At 45.5% G+C, this 7,302-nt stretch overlaps 1 long non-coding RNA gene across 1 annotated transcript; it reads left to right on the top strand.

The window, feature by feature from the left end:
• The first annotated feature begins 4,520 nt into the window (after window positions 1-4,520).
• On the top strand, window positions 4,521-7,286 carry LOC309361578. The gene is made up of 2 exons (XR_014164525.1): window positions 4,521-5,134; window positions 6,613-7,286. It is a non-coding gene; the product is annotated as an uncharacterized lncRNA (long non-coding RNA).
• Window positions 7,287-7,302: the final 16 nt, after the last annotated feature.

Consider the following 7,302-nt stretch of genomic DNA (forward strand, 5'->3'; position numbering starts at 1 on the left):
GTCTAAGCTATTAACAACCAGCAGTGTTTCCATCAAGTAATTCTCATTAGAATCCAGTGGGCCACTATGAGAATGGGTTGCTGGATTAGACCTCTGCCTGCATCCAGCAGGGCTCTTCTTTCCAACTCTCCCCAGAAGGTGGCAGTGCAGGACTATGTTTTAAGAGGATAAGTGTAAGCAAAAGGCACATGGTGCTTCCTGACTTCCAGTTGTCTTCTTGCTGGCTGTGCAATTGCACTAAGGCAGAAGTGTGGGAACCAGCAATGTATAGGCAACCCTACATTGTGGGGGGAACAGGACGGACGAGATGACCCTTAAGGCCATTTCCAACTCTGCAATTCTATGATACTTTTGCTTAGGAGAAGAAAGGGGGAATTCTTTAAAGGGTGGGTCTAGCCTCCTTAGTTCTTACCTTGGGGGTCTCAATTAGCATGCATTTATATATGCATTTTAATAAAATTCACATTTCAGAACATAAGAAGAGTCTTGCTGGACCAGGCAAGTGGCCCATCTAGTCCAGCATCCTGTGGCCACCTAGATACCTGCAGAAAGCCCACAAGCAGGACCCAAACCTCCTGCAGTTTCCAGCAGCTGGTATAATAATAATAATAATTTATTATTTATACCCCACCCATCTGGCTGGGTTTCCCCAGCAACCCTGGGGGGCTTCCAACAGAACACTAAAATACAATAACCTATTAAACATTAAAAGCTTCCCTGAACAGGGCTGCCTTCAGATGTCTTCCAAATGTCATGTAGTAGTTTATTTCTTTGACATCTGATGGGAGGGCGTTCCACAGGGCAGGTGCCACTACCGAGGAGGCCCTCTGCCTGGTTCCCTGTAACTTGGCTTCTCGCAGGGAGGGAACCACCAGAAGGCCCTCGGTTCTGGACCTCAGTGTCCGGGCGGAACGATGGAGGTGGAGACACTCCTTCAGGTATACTGGACCGAGGCTGTTTAGGGCTCTAAAGGTCAGCAGGTACACTTTGAATTGTGCTCAGAAACGTACTGGGAGCCAGTGTAGGTCTTTCAAGACCGGTGTTATATGGTCCCGGTGGCCGCTCCCAGTCACCAGTCTAGCTGCTGCATTCTGGATTAGTTGCAGTTTCCGGGTCACCTTCAAAGGTAGCCCCACATAGAGCACATTGCAGTAGTCCAAGCGGGAGATAACCAGAGCATGCACCACTCTGGCAAGACAGTCTGCGGGCAGGTAGGGTCTCAGCCTGCATACCAGATGGAGCTGATAAACAGCTGCCCTGGACACAGAATTGACCTGCTGCTCCATGGACAGTTACAAGTCCAGAATGACTCCCAGGCTGTGCGCCTGGTTCTTCAGGGGAATAGTTACCTCATTCAGGACCAGGGAGTCCTCCACACCCACCCGCCTCCTGTCCCCCAAAAGCAGTACTTCTGTCTTGTCAGGATTCAACCTGCCTCTGACCATGGCAGCAGAGCATATGGCTAGTAGCCATAGCCTTATCCTCGGTGCCATTTAAAAATCCATCCAAATGGGTGGCCAGCACTGCCTCTTGTGGGAGCAGATTTCATAACTGAACTCTTTGATGTGTGAAGGGTGGCTTTCTTTTATCTGTCCTGAATCTTACAACATTCAGTTTCATGAGAGGCCTCCAAGTTTTAGGGCCTAGGGGCTTTTTTTTGCAGAGCAGACAGAAGGTGACTGACAGATGAGCAGATTGTTTGAACAATGCAACAATAAAACAACACAATCCTAAAAGGACTTAACCAAATAAATACTCGTTGAAGCAAAACAGATCTAAGAACCTGCTTCAAAGTGGGCAATAGAAGAGAGCAAAAGCCTTTCTTCTGGGGAGCTCCACAATAAAAAAAGACCCTCTCCCTTATGCCCACCAAACAAACTTGATCACCATATTGGACAGCTGCATATTCCTGCATTGTGGCAATGTGGGCGATTCACAGGGTTAAGTAAGTTTTACCCAAAGCAGGTTTGAAGAGAAATGGCATGTCAAGAGTTATAGCATATTCAATAGAAGATGAAAATAACAATAATAATAATAATAATTTATTATTTATACCCCGCCCATCTGGCTGGGTTTCCCCAGCCACTCTGGGCGGCTTCCAACAGAACACTAAAATACAGTAACCTATTAAACATTAAAAGCTTCCCTAAACAGGGCTGCCTTCAGATGTCTTCTAAAAGTTTGGTAGTTATTTTTCTCTTTGACATCTGGTGGGAGGGCGTTCCACAGGGCGGGAGACTACAAAGCTACAAAACAAGACTACAAAACTCATTATATACTGTGTACAAAGTTTATTTGGAGAAAACGACAATTATAACAAAGCACAAATGGTACCTGAAAAATGAGCAGATATTCCAAGGAAATCCATCTAGGCCAGGAAAAAGGAAAGTGATTAATTTATACGGTAAACTATTCAGAGGCACCAAGCAAAATGGGGTACTGAGCCAAAGAGTTAATCTCCAATTAAATGACTCTCTGGTTTCATGATAAGAACATGCACCCCAGAGATTTTTCTTGTTCTATGATCATCCATGTCATGACTCTAAACAGAAATGTAGATTTGGGGGAATCACCTTATGAGCATGTTTGGCAAAAAAAAAACCATCTATGAAGGTGGCATCTCCAGGGAATGAGGTCAGATGAGCCCTCAGACAACATAACTCTTCTAAGACTGTTCCAGCACTACTGAAGCCCTGAAGGTACATAGCTCTTAATAAAGAGTTCATAGTCAACTTTCTGGCAAGAGCAGATCTATCCCTGAGAGTTCATTTAGGAAACACATCTTACGCATTCTCAGATGTGAGCACTGTTGCTTATTCAAGCTCAAAACCACAAAACTCATAATGCAGAGTGACTGTGTGTGTGTGTGTGTGTGTGTGCATGTGTGTGTGCATGTATGTATGTGGTATGTTTATATGAAAACATCCAAGATTTGTTTGTTTAAGTGAAACCAATCGCAGCCTTACCAGAATAAATCATGAGCAGGTGTTCCTTGAAGAACTATTCATCTAGATCAGCAGAATGGACAATCCCTTTGGGGGGCGTTTCCAGTATGCCTAATGTTTATTTTGGAGAGGGAAGCTCATATTTGGGGCACCTGAATGCACTTAAAGGGATATCTACTTTGAGTTTGAATTGGATCATTCACTGATAACTGCCTGCAGTCAACGCAGCTGTAGACCAGAACGTCACTTTCTGATGAAGTCCAAAGAGCATTAGATATGAGTCTAGCAACCTTATTCTTGTGTACTGTGCAGTGAACAAAACTCGCAAATAGGCTGAAGGTTGTTAAGAATGACATATAGCCTGATATGTGAAGTACCAAGGTCACAGCTACATTACAGGGAGATTCCTCTTTTCCTTCTGATAAGAATGACTAATTATCAACATATTCCCATGAATACTGTGTTCTATGAGCTGTTACAGCGGGCAAGGTTCCCTGGGAAGGGGAATTGTTGAACCGCTCTGAGCATAGGAGCCAATTCCTAGGGGCTGAGGTCCCTTTGGGCCACCCCAATAACATATATGTGGGGGCCAGCCCACCCACTCCCAAAGGTGATGGGCATTGGTGCACATGTGTGATTGATTATGTGAGGCAGAACTTGCCTGCCCCCCCTATTTTGTTCAAGTTGGCACCCCTGACTCTGAGAATTGTAGTTCTTTGTGAGGAAAGGGGCCTCCTAACAGCTCTCAGCACCCTTGGCAAAGCTCCCAGAATTCTTCAGAAGACTTAAGTAGCATCATAGTGCTTTAAATGTATGGTGTGAATGGTGCCATAATATGCAAGACCTTGTATGGTCTCAAGTCCGATTGAAATAGAGAAACAGGCCAATTCAGCCACTGGCATGAGACCCTAAGAACTGAGTTGGGGATAATTTTGTAAGCTGTTTCCCAGCCACAATTCTCACCTCAGGAGACACTGATGTCCAGCACAAACATGTCTGCCACACACCGCTTTCTGCCACTGTAGAACAAGGCTCAGCATTGAAAGCCAGCCAGCCATTCATAATGAAGTTTTCAGCTGGTAAATTCCAATACCCCAGCAAAGTCAACATTCAACCTTGTTGCTTGGGAGCAAGATCCACGAGGGGGGCCTGGTTGGTAGCATAAATAGAACAATGTCCTCACTGCTCTCTTCCTTTTTCTCGCTGATTATTGGCAGCGACCAGCAGAGCTATCATCATCATCATTATTATTAATTCTATGCAGCCTAATATTTTAAAGAAAAACATCTCAAAGCAGTTTACAACACATCAAAACATCAAATAAAACAATCCGGAGTAAAACATTGCTGAAGGAAGTCAGATACATTCACAGCAACATAAGTAACAGGAAACTAAAGTATTATCTTAAAGATTTCAAAACAATACATTACAAAGGAGGTTGACTTCAGAATGCACATTTAACGCAGCAAAGTTAATAAGAACAAATTTATCTTAAACATTTCAAAAGAAAGCATTACTAAAAGATGTCAGGTATATAATGCACATTTAAAACACCACAATTTGCAAAAGAATAAATGATGTATTATCATAAGCATAGAACGTATCTACTGCTGTTGCTGCAATCCTTCCAATGGTGATTCATGGTGGGTGGCAGCTGCAGAAGCACAGGCTCAAAGACCTGGGTCTGCAGTAAGAGAAAGACCAGATGGCCTCTGGCCTCTTCAGCAGGCTGTGTTTTGTAGTTGGAGTCAGTCAGCTGGAGCCCTTTCCTCCCAGGCCAGGTAAGAAAAAGATCTCCAAGACAGGGGAGATCAGCGAAGATGCGATCATGCCGTTTTTTTTAAAAGCATTGACTGTCCTGTTCCTACCCCCACCTCGAAAGCAGCAATATTAACTACCAAATCTTGCTTGTGGGTCAAGGGGTGTGATGGGCTTATTCAGGCAGTATATTCCTGCATCAGAGACCTCACTGGGGACCTATAGAGAAACAGAGTGAACAGTAGAGGCTGGCCTCTTTGAGCACATGGGGGTCCTGTCCCACCAATTTCTGTCCTCCCAACTTGCCTCTCTACTTAGAACAGGTCCAGGTATGCCCTTGGCTGTCAGCTTCCTTCTCAGTCTCAGTGTTGCCGATTCAGCAGCAATGAAGAGGAGGATCAGGACAAAACTCACCGTGCATTCAGACATGGGTAATATTGTGCTGATTTTCCTGATTATAATGCTCATGCTTCTGTTTCATTTAATAATGTTCCTTTTATACTGCAGTACCTGTTGCATTAAATGGGACGCGGGTGGCGCTGTGGGTTAAACCACAGAGCCTAGGGCTTGCCGATCAGAAGGTCAGTGGTTCGAATCCCCACGACGGGGTGAGCTCCCGTTGCTCGGTCCCTGCTCCTGCCAACCTAGCAGTTTGAAAGCACGTCAAAGTGCAAGTAGATAAATAGGTACCACTCTGGCAGGAAGGTAAACGGTGTTTCTGTGCGCTGCTCTGGTTCACCAGAAGCGGCTTAGTCATGCTGGCCACATGACTTGGAAGCTGTACGCCGGCTCCCTCGGTCAGTAAAGTGAGATGAGCGCCGCAACCCCAGAGTTGGCCACAACTGGACCTAATGGTCAGGGGTCCCTTTATCTTTTTACCTGTTGCATTATGGAACTGTAGCTTTTTGACCGATATACCTGCATGTTGTGTTAAACGCCAGTGTGTGTGGTTTGAAACAACAACAAACTTCACTGGAAAATGTTGCCGATCTGCCATCCTTTTCACACCTGTGATTCTGTTCCATGAAAACAGCAGGGAAGAACTGTATGCCAATTTACCGCCCCCCCCCCCAATTCCATGACTTTACCCCTGCGATATTCTGGGTTATTAGGGTTGCCAGCTTATTTGGGGGGGGGAGCCACCATCATTAAAATGAGTGCTAAACTTCCACTAGATTTCATTAGATTTCCGAAGAGGGCATTTAACTGTGTGAAAGTTCAGATATAATGCAGAAAGTAACAGTTAGGGGGAACATCAGGGAAACGAAATAAACTGCTGCCTAGAATTAGTCGGCTCCATCCATCATTGCCTCTGGTGGGCTCCCTGCCTTCTGCCCATCAATCCAGTGGGCATAAGCTACCTCAGTGAATTATGCAGTAGGGAAAGCACTTTCCATTATGCCTTTGGCACACCTTCATAGGGGCTAGGACAGGTGCTAAGGTAAAGGTAAAGGGACCACTGACCATTAGGTCCAGTCATGGCCGAATCTGGGGTTGCAGCGCTCATCTTGCTTTATTGGCCGAGGGAGCCGGCATACAGCTTCCGGGTCATGTGGCCAGCATGACTAAGCAGAGCATGACTAAGCGTGACTAACCAGAGCAGCGCACGGAAACGCCGTTTATCTTCCTGCAGGAGCGGTACCTATTTATCTACTTGCACTTTGACGTGCTTTCAAACTGCTAGGTTGGCAGAAGCAGGGACCAAGCAATGGGAGCTCACCCTGTTGCGGGGATTCGAACTGCTGACCTTTTGATCGGCAAGTCCTAGGCTCTGTGGTTTAACCCCCAGCGCCACCCGCGTCCCTAGGACAGGTGGTACATGCAACCAAAACAAATGACTGTTCTCTTTTACACACACACACACACCCTCCCCTCCATCCTGCCGACTATCCCTCTCTCATAACACTAGAGCCGTGGTCACCCAATGAAGCTGAATATTGAGTGATTCAGGATAGACAAGAGAAAGAGCACTTCACACAGATCAGTCGATCTATTGAATTCCTTCCCACTAGATATAGTGATGGTAACCATTTGGATGGTTAAAAGACAGTAGACGACAAATCCATGGAGGCTTTCAGTGGCTATCAGCATGGACACTTGGCTGGCCACTGTGAGAGCAAGATGCCTGGAACAGATGGGCCACTGGCTTGGCCAAAGAGACTGTTTTTACAAATTTTAAACTGCATGTTTCTCTGGGCAGGGACCTGTATGGTGCTGTATGACTAATGCAGAGTAATGCTCTGGTCTGGAGTAACCCTTGCCGTGGGGGCAGTGGGTAAAAACATCGAATGCAACGGCAGATTAAATAAAGATATTTATTTATTAAAATAACAATACAGTAATCATGTGAAAGAATATATGTTTTAGACTTATATTTTGATAGGGAAAGGGAGGTAAAAAAAAAAGAGAGAAAGAAAGCATTTTCACAAACAATATTAACTGCACTTCTGGTGGATGGGTGTTCGGCATAAATGGTGTTTTCGTTTCTTCCGAGGGAGGGGCAAGTCCATCACTTGCCTCTGCTTGGTCCACACTGGGGATTGGTTGCCTGTGGCCATCCAGTCGTTGCTGGGCTGCAGCCCCTATCATCCCTGACTAC

Source organism: Podarcis melisellensis (genome assembly GCF_964234715.1).
Source record: "Podarcis melisellensis genome assembly, chromosome: Z".
In the NCBI taxonomy this organism is placed as follows: domain Eukaryota; kingdom Metazoa; phylum Chordata; class Lepidosauria; order Squamata; family Lacertidae; genus Podarcis; species Podarcis melisellensis.